This window comes from Taeniopygia guttata, chromosome 6 (assembly GCF_048771995.1).
Source record: "Taeniopygia guttata chromosome 6, bTaeGut7.mat, whole genome shotgun sequence".
NCBI classification, from domain to species: Eukaryota; Metazoa; Chordata; class Aves; order Passeriformes; family Estrildidae; genus Taeniopygia; species Taeniopygia guttata.
In genome coordinates, this window is record NC_133031.1 from 33678170 (window position 1) to 33691942 (window position 13773).

At 47.1% G+C, this 13773-nt stretch overlaps 2 protein-coding genes across 3 annotated transcripts in view; one reads left to right on the forward strand and one right to left on the reverse strand.

The window, feature by feature from the left end:
* The window catches only part of UROS (uroporphyrinogen III synthase), a 623177-nt gene that overhangs the window by 243921 nt on the left and 365483 nt on the right, over window positions 1-13773 (reverse strand). The gene's annotated exons all lie outside the window — the stretch shown is intronic.
* Window positions 11810-13773, forward strand: part of ZRANB1 (zinc finger RANBP2-type containing 1) — a 41166-nt gene continuing 39202 nt past the window's right edge. For both annotated transcript variants that reach the window (XM_030276599.4, XM_012574716.5), the window contains exon 1: window positions 11810-11969. The gene's annotated coding sequence lies outside the window, so the exon portion shown is untranslated. The remainder of the gene's footprint in view (window positions 11970-13773) is intronic.

Genomic DNA, 13773 nt, shown 5'->3' on the forward strand with positions numbered 1-13773 from the left:
TCTTTCCCCTCAAATTAATTTGATCAGGACTTAGAAATAACCTCCACAAAATAAATACTCCTCAGTTCAAACAGACACTGCAGCTGCTCGGCGGGCAAGGCTGAAGCTATGGAAATAGGGAAATTGCTACTCCACAGGAAGATGGGAGCTAAATATTTCCTCTGGCGTGGGAAGAGTTGTCAGGGCCATGGAGAAAAACAGAGCACCCAGGGGCACTTGGTGACTGGCAGATCGACATAATTTTCCTGTCTAAGCACTCAGCATTAACACTTGAGGACAAACAGGGTCAGGACTCACCTTAAAAACATTTCCTATACAAGGAGAGAGAAAGAATATGTCTAAATAGCAAAATATCTTCCTTTAACATTGTTTTACCTTTTCTTTCTTCATCTTTTAGCCATCATTTTTGTGGCTGAATGTTTTAATTTGTCACCAAGTACAGGTTTCCCTCTGTACCATGTAAATTCCCTTGTCTTTTCAGTTTTAAAACTGTACAGTGTTTTTGAGACCATTTCTTTATGAAGAGCTTTGAAAATGAAGGTGGTTCATTGCACAGAACCCCTGAGACAATTGTCAGGACTGCTGCATAAATTACAGCCTCTTCTCCTGACCATTTAATGCAAGGAAGATGGAAAAACCAGCATGCAGATGATGCTGAAAGCCAAGAGCATTTTTCAAAACTCAAGGTCTTCACGCTAATAATGAAAAATTCCCTGTCTGTGCTGGGGGTGACCTTGTAAAAAGCAGCTTGCATGTGCATCTCAAAACATCAGGACTAAATTAGGGCTCCATAATGCGAGTGTGGGTGTGAGCTAGGGTGTTTGTGTTCCCCAGAGGGGTCAGTGTGCTGGAGGTAACTTGTTTAGCCTGGTTCAGATGCAGTGAAGTGCTCAGAGACGTGTTCAGGTGTGGTGAGCTGCAGGTGCTGCATTCTCCCTGCCTTCAGAAGACAGGACAGCTGAGAGCAGCTGGCAGGGAATGGCTGTTGGAGAGGGGGATGCTGGATGAGAAGTGAAACTCTTCCTGTCAGATGGGAAATGCTGCAGGCTGGACAGCTTCCAAAGACAGGGATGTTGTGGGAAATGCTGGTGTGTTGAAACCAAGCTGGTTTGCACAAGCTCAGGAGCTCCAGCAGGTTCCTGAGCTACACTAAAATTGCTGCCAGGATGAGCAGGAGATGACCTGGAGCTGATGGAGGGTGACTCTGGGGACACTCCCATTTCTGGAGGCACCCCCATCACTTCAGGGTCCCCCTCCAGCTTCATTCCCTGCCTTGGACACCACAGCCTCTAGGAGATCCCACAGAGCTTTGGAGTGCAAGTTTCAGAGTTTCTGGATAAATTACAAAAGCTCCAAATTCTGTGCTAATTTTTGTTTTAAATAACATTTTTATTTTTCTGGCAAGTTTTCCTTACGTAGTTTTCATTCCTTTCATTACCTCTTTTGTAGAATTTAGTACTTTAGAACTTTGAAAATAGAAGCACAAAATAAATAGAGGCTTTTAATCAGCTCTAGCTGTAAACTTGGATGAGAAATATCAATTAAATAATTTTTTTTTCATGGCCCTTCCAGTATTAGGCTGGCAGAAAAAGAAGCCAAAACTATTCTTGGTGTTCTTGGTTAATGTTTCTAATCCATAATCTCTTTTATTTCACGAAGTCTTACTACATTTGGGACTTCATGCTCTCTAGTCACATTATCTCTCAAGGAAAACCAACTCAATTAAACTTCATTTGGGTTTGAAAAGAGGCAGAGTGTGCATGTTTTGGAGACAATTAGTGCAAACTCAGACTACTTATCAGGAAAAGAATAATCAGTGTCAGTCAGACCCTGGAACGGGGCTCAGAGAAGCCACCAGTGGGATCTCCATCCTGACCAGATTTTGTCTAGATTGTGCTTTTGCCAAGAAAAGCTGGACCAGGGGATCTTGAGGTCCATTCCAGCCTGCTCCTCTGGGATTCTGTGGCATTCTCTGATACACATCTAACTCCAAAGCCCTGTAAATCTGCAGACAACACCTACAAGTACAAAAAAATACTGTACAGGAGCCTCTGGAATGGGTTACAGCAGCCAGGGATCCAACTGCAATGCCTGAGGGTATGGAAAGGAAAGGATTATGTAGGTATTCTGCTAGATGAGGAAAATCAGCTAAAAAGGGCATATCTACCCAAAATGTCACCCAGAACACAGATGCTAGTATTCCTTATTTTTCCTGGAGTGTTTCAGGAAGCCCATGATCGGTATTAGATGTAGGGACAGCCTCAGTGAGCTGTTGGTGAGAGCAAATCTACTCATCCCTCTGCACTGAGCTGCGATATTGATCCAGCACTGGCACAAATAGAAAGGCCTTCTGCCCTCTGGAACTGGCAGTCAAAAACTTCAGTAAAAAATCCTAACCAGCTGGTTTGTTTTGTTCTAAAACACTGGAATTATATTTTTAGCTGGTGAGTTGGAGGAACTGATATTTGTGGGTCTCTTTTGGTCTTTGCTTTTAGTTTCTGAACCCTTTATTTATACTTAGTTGATATTTTATGCTTTGCTGCACTGAGGATTAGAAATCTACTTGGAAAAGAAAACCTCAGATTCTAACTTAATCACTTGACTCTAGAGGCAGAAGGTCTAGGACAAGAAGCAAACATTCCAAGGAAAACATTAAAATACTGACAGCTGACAGAAGTGTGATGTAACAGCGTTTAACTGAGAAGATCTAACAGGACCATATGCCAAGGCAGTCAACAACTCTGAGGGGAAGCCAAAGTCCAAGGGACTTTTCTCCAGGGGTTATCAAACCTAAATAAGAAGGAGCTATTTTGATTCTGAGCAACACCAGTGAGGCCTTATTTGGAATATTCTCTGATGTGAGAGGAAGACAGCCAAGAAGTGAACACAGCTGAGCTTTGGAGCTGTGTGCTCTGAGGAAAGCCCAGCTCACTTGGCCTCTTCCCTGAGTGCCTGAGGACACTGGAAAAACCCTTGAAGATGAAGCAAATCAGGCAAGATGCGTACTTGGAATAAGAGAGTGAAAATTCAAAGCCAGGATGGCAAGATAAGAGAAACAGCAACAAAATGAAATGGCAGATCTTCTGTTTCTTCGGCAGAACGGTTGGAAAGATCTAATGCAAACAGATTTGGGCTCCATTTGAGAAATGAGCTCCCTAATTTGATGCAGGTGATCAGCCCCATTCATCTGAACAACCTCTGCTTCTGTCACGGGTAGTCTGGACTCTCATCAGGTTGGATGGGGCTTGGAGCAACCTGGTCCAGTGGAAGGTGTCCCTGCCCATGGCAGGGGGCTGGAACAAATGATCTTTAAAGTCCCTTCCAACCCAAACCAATTTGCGATTCTGTGATCAGCTGCATAATCAATATTCAGTGTAACCAATGCAATGTAATTTTCTGTACCAGTGAAATGTGGCTTGTGGGCAATGGGCCAAATGTGGACTTTATCCCTGAGCCTTGGGTGCTTGCCCAGGCCCCTTGACTGTAAAAGTTGACTTGGCAGAGGGAGAAACCACGAGGAGTCTCGGGGAAACTGGGCTGTGTGAAAGCCACGTCCAGGAAGAAAAGGACATGAATCCTTCCTGGCCAAGGATTTCAAAGATTCCACATCCAGTGAAGGAATGTGACCTTCCTGAGACTGAGCAGCTCCCCCAGTTCCCAATTATTCCAGCAGCAGCTCAACATTTTGCATAGTTTAGTAAAATTGGTTTTATTGATTAAGCTGAATTGCACTGGACAAAGCAAAGTCAGTGGTTCTGCTGCTGTGGTGTTGGGCAGTCATGGGATGGACTGAGAATGATTGCACACAGACCTGCTGGCTCAGGGCAGCAAAGGTTTACTCCTCAGTGTAATATCCTCCCAAATTCTCTGATCCTCACTCCTCACTCTGACCTCTAGGGAAGATCCATATGTAATAATGTAATATTTAAGCAATTTCAGCTGTACACAACCCCGGAGATGCTCTAAATTGTCCTCTGGTGTTAGACCCCTTTAAATTTACAGCTGTACCTGGACATGAGCAGCTCCAGAGCTGCTCCCTCATACAAGTGGAAGCTTTTGAAGCTTAAACTTTTTTCAAAGGGCTTAGGCAAGAGAAACTCAGATGCAGCTGAGACATGTGGTTGGAAAACTGAAGCAACATGTTCCTGAAACATGGAATCTGTAATTTCTCAGGGTAGCAATGATTATTTGGGAGACAGCAAACATACTTTTCATATGAAAGCAGCAACGTGTGCTACAAAAAGCCTGTTTATGATGCAGCTTACCTACCAGACAGCCACTTCAAGCTGTCAATGGAGAGAGGACTGACAACAAGCTAATGACCTCCTGCTGCTCAATAAATGTCTCAGCTTTGCTCCAGCATCTCTTTGTGCAGTGGGAGGGAGACAGGGATGCCAGGCAATATTCTCTTGCAATTATTTTATTCTGTTTCTGCCCATTTTTTTAACACAACATACAAGAAAAGCAGGCACAGCAGCTTTTGTGAGGCCTGATATAAGTAAACAATAGCTGCTCAATCTATAATTACTAAATTATTTTCATTTAAAGTCAGGAATAAAAGCAATCAAAGAACTGTCCTTCCAGAAAAGTAATCTGTTTTGAAAATGATTTATTTTTCTGTTCCCCTCATTGTATCTATAAATAAGGCACAGCATTGTGAGATACCCTGCTAGACAGCTTTCTGCAAGATTAAATTAGAAATAAGATGGAAAGCTACATTTTATGCAGTTGTTGAAACTGCCTATTAGTGATGAAGAACACTAAGAGAAGGTACAGATTTTTTACAGAACACACATTTAAAGTATATTAAATCATATTAATGTGATAAGAATTTATGGATCAGGCTAGGCTTGAATTAAAATAAAAATCTCATCCAACATTTCATGATGTTCCAGAAAAAAATGTTTTTTCCCCATTTTAATTCCAGACTTGCGTATTCTTTATCTTCCTCAGTTACCATCCAAGGTCTCCACTAATGGCTCTAAAGTATCCCTGATATTCTTTCACCATCCTGCTGAGCCAGTAGTGTGGTAATTGGCACTGCTCTGTTGGAATCTCACTCTTACCTGGTTTGTATTCTGGTTTCAATTTGAGCCATCTGTGTTTAATCCTAGATTTGCTCATAAAAAGGATAAGTCTCGATAAATAGGTAAGAGAAAGGCTTCTGAGACACAGAATGAAAATATCCAGAATCCTTAAGCAGTCTGTTGGTGGATTACGTCAACTCAAAGATAGATTTTGCTCCCTCTGGCTCATCAAATAATCTGATTAGCTGGTGCTGATTATGTTGGGCATGATGCACTGTGTTCTGCAAACCAGACACAGAATGTCCCTTCTCTGCTGCCTCGTGTGCTCCTGGACAGCCTTATTTATAATAAATCCCATTTTCACTTTTGTCAACCATTAACAGCTTTGGCTCAACTTTGGAGCATATTAAACCACCTGATAATGCTGCCTTGCTGTACAGGAGAAGGGCTGGCCTCTCCTAAAGCAGAAAAATGTCTGAGTTTCTGCCTCTCAGCTCCACAGCCATTGGGTTCAGCATCTCTGGCTCTTATACGAGGTTTGGGGAGGGGTGGTGCCACTGGGGGCTCACAACAGCCAAGAGTCAGAGGAGGGGGTTGCCTAACCCAGCATCAAAACCTGTGGCAGCATAATGTGGCATTTTCATCTCCTCCAGCCCCAGCTGGCAGTGTTGGAGGAGTCAGTGTTATGCTGATTCCTCACACTTCATTTTCTGCTGCCAGAAGCATTTTGGGGGGGTCTGGGGGTTGGTGGGAGTTAAATGTGTCAGTGGTGATGGCAGGAGAGACAGTGGCCATTGTGCAGAGCCATCTTTAGAGCTGACATTTCTGTATGGGTAAGTTTATGGATTTCAGTCCATTTTTAAAATGGATTTTGTCTCGAGTTCTCACAAATGTCTTACACGCCCCTGAAGGGACTCAGGCTGCTGTGCCCTTTCAGAGTTGCGTTGTGACTTGTCACTGTTGTCCCTGATGACTTTCAGTGCGCATCCAAAGAGCTCTTTGCATTTTCCTGTTCTATTTTTCTTTCCCCTTCACCACTCTGCCTCACATTTTCCTGGGTTCCCTCTCTCTGTTCCCTCTCTGTGTCCTCCCCCTGCATTCCTGTGCTGTGACAGACCTGCTGATGTGCTGTGTTCACCATCTGGCCTGGGCAGCTCCCGCAGTCTCTGGAGCCTCCAGATCCTCAGTGGGTGCTGGAGCACAGCCACCCCATCACCCCCAGCTTCCTGCTCTTCTCCCCCTGTGCTGCCTCTCTGCTGGCCACAGACTCCTTCACCAGCCACGTCTGCCCAGCTGAGGAAAACTTCTAAGGCTCCCCCACCACAGGGCTCCAACCCTTCAGCTGGAAAGCCCCATCCTGATGGATTTACTCCTTCACCCCCTTCCTCTGCTCCATGTGGAACCAGAGAGGAAGCATGAAAAATATGAGAACGTGGAAGCTTTCAATGTAAGTGCTCGCCACTTTGAACCTTTTTCTTTCTGCTACTGAAATACATTTCAGGGTGCAGACTTCAGAGATATTTTTGCCCAGTTTTTCCAAGATAGGTTTATTTCTTCTCTATCTTTCCTGGCTGTTTTGTCCCTGAAACAATCACCCCCACACACTGACTACTTGGAGAGCTGTGAGGGGTCTCTTGCTGACTCCATGGATGTTCTTTCACGTTTCTTCCAACCCAAGGCATTCTATGGTTCTGTAATTTAGCCTCCTCTGACTTCAGCATAGTGATCTAGCTATAGCTGAATACTTTTGATTCAAATTAAATTGAGAAAAGCAGCCCAAGGATGGGATTTACTGGGTGTAAAGGCTTAGGCTGACTCAGAGGATGAAAAACTGGTAACAAATCAGTGAACCATTTAAAACATTCTGTTCTCAATCCAAAACCTGTGCTTCCTTTGGATTTTTGTGTGTTTCTATTCCTCACCATTTATCTAAGTGCTGCTAGTCTTCCTTGCTCCTGAAAACAGAGGATAAAGGGATGGCAAGAGCAGGATCTGAGGAGCTGGTTGAGCAGGGAGCTCTGCATATCCAAAGTTCAGCTAGTGAGAAATAACTATCTGGTGTGCATGTACATCCCTGCTCCTGGATAAGCTGAGGATGAATCTCCTAATGGGAGCCCTGCCTGAGAGTGAGGAGTTACCAGGGTAAAGAGAATTACATAAGAGCAAGATCTGCACTTAGAAATCACTAACTAGATGTAATCTTTGCACTCAAGCTGAGGTAATTCTGCTGCAGCACAAAAATACTCCATGCCAGCAGAAAATAATTAGGATTTTGGGTTTTTTTGGTTTTTTTTTTTTTGCTTACCTGAAGCACAATTTTGTGTCGCTGAGTCTCCCCAGCTACTACACGCAACAAATGTGCTCCTGTGGAATGTTTCAATGCTTGCTTTCTAAATATAGCTTTGGGTATCATTTGCTCGGGTATAAACAGGGTGAATCAGAACAGAAACGTCAGGGAGGGTTGAGGGAAAGGCCTTTTACTAACAGCATCAGGACTGTAAAAAATCAGGGCATCTTGTAAGGCAAAGCGCTCGTGTTTCATAGGAGACAGCGGCAAATTGCAAGTCAGGGTTGCGCCAAAAAAATCCTAAATTTATAAATTCTTTGCAGGAAAGGAAGGGAAGTTCCCAGCCATCTGCCTCGCTGGCTGCCTGCAAGGCTCACACCTCGCAGGCACAAAGGGTTCCAGGCTGCTGGGGCAGCTCCAGGCTGGCAAGGGTGGGAACCAGCGGGGCCCTGAGCTGGATAATCCTGCAAAATCCCAGCATTTGTGCACGTTGCTTGCGTTTTACCAAATCGGTGAGCTCTGACAAAGAGATTTACTGTCAGTTCTTGTTCTGGAGGAACAGGAAGAAAAGAGATTGGAGTTAGGATGGCAAAGGAAGGTGGGGAGTTACAAGAAGAGGGATTTATGGTGTTTGAAAAGTGGGGAAAAGAGAAAGCTGGAGCACGTATATGTGCAAATGACATTTTTATGTCACGGTTCTGCCGTGGGTTTATTGTGAGGCACAAGGGGCAGTTGTACAACTTCTGTGTGAAGAAGCTGCAAGGCCTGAGCACATCCAGCTCTGCAAAGGAAGGTTCCCAAAATAACAGCTTCAGCTGTCAAATGAGTATGACTGTTCCAAATTCCTTCCTAGGGAGTTAAAATTTCTCCTTAAACTGGTGAAAGAAAATGAAAATTTTGGGTGGATATAGGAAATTAGCACTTGCTTACAACTTCTGCTACCTCTGACAAAAATAGAATTATCTTTCTGACATTGAAAAAAAGAAAATATAATCAAATACCAAATCTATTGAGGACTGGACTATCAAGCCATGTAGATTTTGATTTGTCTCCAAATTAGAAGTCGGAAAGCTCTTCTTGGATAAATTATATGTGTAAATATCAATGTTCTAACCTGCTGAAAGGTCATTCCTCTTGTATTTTATTGTTTAAGTCTAGAACAAATAGCAAACTCCTGCAAGGTAAACCTGGAAGGAGACACCAGCAAATTTTTGAGCTAAAGCCAAAGACATGGCCTTAGCAATAAAGTCACCAACATCAAAACATCAGGTCACTGGGACATGCAGCTTAGAATTTGCTTCTGCTCTGGTAAATATTTTCAAATTCAATTTGCCCACATGTTCTCTTTCGAATACTATCCAGGGACCTTTTTCACTACTCAGAATGCTTCTGTTCTGCAGAGATTAAAATCTCTTAGAATCATAGAATTCTTTGGAATTATATTTTTTTCAGCTGGTCATAACTCTTTTCCAACCCAAGCCCCTCTGTGAGTCTGTGGTTCTAAGATGTTCCTTGTATTTTCATATATTTTTATGCAGTCTAATCTATAACAATTATTTCTGGACATTTCCATCGTTGCACAGTTGAGGCAGCATTTAGAATTTACCCCAACATCTCTTCCATCATCTTGCCTAGATGCCAAGAGCAAGGGATACATTTTCATTTTCTGGATGATTTCTAAGCTGAGAGATGGTAAAATTCCTTATGACAAGGAATATTTATTTTACATGACTTATCCAAGTCTTATTAAAAAAAAAAATTGTCCCCCTTTTTTCTACAGCTGTGTTTTGAGAAATGCACCAACTTGCTCAGTGGAGTCAGAAAGAGAATTTAGTAAATCATTAGTCTGGGAGAGAGAAATCACATTACCTTCCCCCTGCAACAGTTCTCAATGTTTATAGGGAACTAATTTAATTGCAAATGAAGACAAATTTCTATTTCAGTCTCCATAAGTAATTACATTTTACTTGTCCTGACTCCAGTCCTGGTTGTTTGCTTGCTGGACAAAGGGATTTTCTCTAGCACTGCTCTGCTGGAACATCTCAGGTGCTTTTCTTTATGGTCTGAGGGAGAAGGGGTGGATCCAGCTGGTCCAGGATGAATTTCCCAATCCAACACCAAGCCTGAGGCATTGTCTACCAGAGTCTGGGAATGGGGAATGAAACCATGGAAATAAGAAAGTGCTAAAACATCTGAGAAAGCCTGAAATAAAAAGTAGTAAATGCAGTGGGGGGAACAAAAAATCATGTATCAAAAGATGTGAAACCCACAAAGGAAAAGCAAGGATGTGGAAAATACACATTTTCTGTCAGTGAGCCTACAAGGACAGCTTAAGGAAGATGCAGTCTTGCAATTTTTGTGTGGAAAGCAAAGAAAAATATTGCAAAGCCAGCACAAGGACTGAACCCAAGGGGTGGCAGAGCTGTTGTTGCTGGTCTTTTCTTCTCAGAAGATAAATGGGCTCTGCACTGTGGGGCTGCTGCTTGGATGAGTCTTTTTGGGCAGGGTGACATCCTGAACTGCAATCCCACACATTCACTGTCTTGAGTCAGAATGGCTGGAATTAACATGTGCAGGAAGTGTTTAAAATTTATTTCACAGAATCACCTGCTGGATTCTGGATTCCCATCAATTCCTTCAGTTGTTCCACAGCGAAATATTTCCTGAGTGCTGGTAAGAAACAGAGGACAGAGTCATAAGCTGCAGCCAGGGGAGGTTCAGGTTGGACATTAGGAGGAATTGATTCAAAGAAAGGGTGATTAGACATTGGAAGGGGCTGCCCAGGGAGGTATGGAGTTCCCATCCCTGGAGGTGTCCTAGGAAGGGCTGGATGTGGCACTGAGTGCTCCGGGCTGGGGACGAGGTGGGGATTGGGCACATCTTGGACTCGATGGCTGAGAGGGCTTTTCCAGCCTCGGTGACTCTGGGATCAGCTGCCACAAACCGATGCTGCTGCCTGGCCATGTGCCATCACAAGGAGGTTTTTTGAGGGATTACTCCCACAGGAACCTCCGATGTCTGTCTGTGATGGACAAAAACTCTCTAACAGTTTAAAGTTAGAAAGTGTGTGTTTATTGTGTGGGGGTTCACTCCCAAATCCACACCGCACCTTCCAAGTGATTACAGAGCCCTTTTATCCATACAAGTATTGAATACCCAAAATACAAATACATATTAATCATTTTGGTACATCCCATTCCCCGCTTCGTACGCTAATAATTTCAAAAGCTATTCAGCATGTGTGGTTCGTTCCTTGAAATAGGTTGGTGTCCCTTTCATGGGGAGGGTTCCCAAAATGAGGAAGTAAATGAAGTCTTCCTCGTTCTGACCTTTTTGCCTTTTCAATGCAAATATGACAAATGAACTCTTGGTAGAACTCCCATTCCTTGTCTCCAGAACAGAGGAGGCCACAATTGTCTTACACCCCTAAAACCTATTTGTCAGTCTCTATACTCTTCACTATAAACCCAGCTAATAAACATCATGCTGACAAGCGACCAATTATTAGCTAACTCCTAACTCTTCACTACATCGAGGCCTACTAATTTATTTTTAATTAACTCTAGTAAGGCTTATCTCTAACTAAAACTATAAGCTCCTCTAAAAATCTCTTAAATTCCTTAAAATTTCACCTTTCGGGCAGGGGAGAGGAAAGGGCCGGGAAGGGCCGGTCCGGACCGGGAAGGGCCGAGAAGGAGCGGGCACGGCAGGGCAGGACCGGAGCCGCCCCTCGGCTCCCTCGGGACCCGGCAGGGCAGCGGGAAGGGCCGGGAAGCAGCGGGAAGGGCCGGGCCGGGCCGGTCGGTACCGGGGCCGCCCCTGGGCTCCCTCGGGACCCGGCAGGGGAGCGGGAAGGGCCGGGAAGCAGCGGGAAGGGCCGGGCCGGGCCGTGCCGGGCCAGTCGGTACCGGGGCCGCCCCTCGGCTCCCTCGGGACCCGGCAGTGCAGCGGGAAGGGCCGGGAAGCAGCGGGAAGGGCCGGGCCGGGCCGGTCGGTACCGGGGCCGCCCCTGGGCTCCCTCGGGACCCGGCAGGGCAGCGGGAAGCAGCGGGAAGCAGCGGGAAGGGCCGGGCCGGGCCGGTCGGTACCGGAGCCGCCCCTCGGCTCCCTCGGGACCGGCAGAGGAGCGGGAAGGGCCGGGAAGCAGCGGGAAGGGCCGTGCCGGGCCGGTCGGTACCGGAGCCGCCCCTCGGCTCCCTCAGGACCCGCCCTGAGGGACCGGCCCGGGAGGCGCCCCCTGGCGGCCGCCCCGCGCGCGGCACCCCGCGGCAGCGATGACATCACCGCCCTGCGCAAAGAGCCGCCCGCCGGTTGGCGGAAGGCAGGAGCGGGCTCGGCCAATGGGCGGCGCGCAGGGCCGGCAGGCCGCGCTGACGTGCAGCTGGGCTGTGCGGGGGTTTATTTTGCTTTGGGCCGCTCCGGCCGCCGCCATTAGAGGAGCGCGGGCACAGCCTTCCCCCCTTCCCCCCCCCCCGCCGCGCCGAGTGGGAGCGCCCGCGGCCGCGGCAGCCGCGGCGCCTCGGGAGAGACCATGTCGTGAGCGGGGGGGGGGAGGGGGGGAGCGCGGGAGGGGGGGGGGGCGGCGCGGGGCGCAGGCGGCTCCCAGTGCTCAGAGCGTGTTCCTGAGGGACTGAGGGACGGATCCCGGCGGAGAGGTAAAGCTCCTGTGCTCTCACTGCCCTCCTCGGGCAGCGCTGCGGGGCGCGGGGGGAACGGGGGCGAGCAGAGCCGGAGCCGGCCGGGAGCCGCGGGGAGGAGGCGGCCCCGGTCCCGCTGCGGTCCGTGTCCCGCGTGGAGGGGTTTGCTGGGGAAGGCAGGCTGGCACAGCCTCGCTGCAAAGGCAGCCACTCGGGTTTTCCCTCCCGTGGTACCTCGGTGTGCCCGGTGAGATCAGTGGGATCGTGCCTGCGCTGCCTCCCTCCCGCTCTGGTTTTGTTCGTGCTCGCATGTGCCGCTGTGGATCTGCAGTAGGTGATGGCAGTGATGGTTTGTGTCTGTGATTTTGGGTAGCAGAACTAACATGGTATTGCCTATCCCATCCTTGGAAGTGTCCACAGCCAAGCTGGACGGGGCTTGGAGCAGCCTGGGATAGTGGAAAGTGTCCCTGCCCATGGCAGGGGGTTGGAACAAGATGATCTTTAAGGTCCCTTCCAGCCCAAACCGCTCCGTGATTCATTCTGTGATTCTGTGATCACCTATTGTCGATGCTTTTTAAAGTACAGTGTGGGAAGCATTTCAAAATCGAGTTCGTCTTTGGGAACCGGAGTCCAAACAAAAATCAGGAAAGTTGGATTAAGGAGCGAGGCAGACCTTGGTTAATCCACGCTGCCGCGCCTCCCTGTCTGCCTCCACGGTCCCAGACTGCAGCAGCTTCCTGGCAGGATAAGATAAACTTGTCTGCGGAGGTCATGGATGTGTCTGCGAGCCCTTTGGATGTGTCTGTGAGTCCTTCCTTGGGAGTGACAGGATCAGCCTGTCCCCACAGCAGTCCCGGCTCCCTTGGGAGCAGCGGGTGGGAGAGATGATGGAGAAGATGGATCCGGGTGTCCTGCACGGCTGGCACAGCCCGCCTGCTGAGAACTTTCTGCTGCCACGGTGACTTTCAGCGATGGCGATAATGACAACTTTTTCTGGAATTCTTGGGGGTTGGTGTGGTAAACAAACGTTGTTTGACTGGCTTTGTGCTGTGCTTGAACAGTCTCTGCTCACCAGCTGCCTGCCGTGTCACAAGTGGTGGAGCTGGCATGTGGATTTAGTGCTTTGATGTGTTTGTTGGGGCAAAAATTGAAAGGTGGGATGTTTTCTGTGTAGTTACTCCCTCTTTCTCTTCTTAGAGGTCACTCTGTTGTGAGCAGAACCTTTTAAGAGTAGTTTAGGAGAGATCTGCTGTAATCAGTTTTGTTTTTCCATCTGCTTATCGGTCTCACAGAAGATATTTGTGAGGCTTATTTATTTCCCCCCCCTTTTTCAATAGTTACTCAGACAGGGGGAGACAGGTGAGCAGCAGGAGGTGTTCTGGAACTCTTTTGCTGCCCTCCTTCTGAAGGCCAAGCTGAGTTGGTGTTTCAGCATGTGGAGGCTGGCATGTCATATATGAAAGATCACCTCTGGTTTAAGCCCCTCACAGCATTCAAAGAGAATAAAGCCTTTGGATGCGTTGCATTTCGTGGGATTTGTGAAACTAATTGTGTGGTGTAGCTCTCTTGAAGGAGAAAGAAATTGCTGCTTTACTTTCCTTGTGCTGCTCAAGCAAGGGCGAGCAGGTGGGGGTGACACCGGCGGGGCCGTGATCGGTTCGTGTGGAGCTGTGTCTATTAGCATTCTCTCAGAAGTATAATTACAAATATTAATGTAATTGGAATGCTGAGTGGCACAAAAACGTCAACGGGGTTCATCACAGAAGCGTGACTTTAATTGGAGACTAATTCCAGCTCAGAATGGGTCAAGGGGACATTTTTA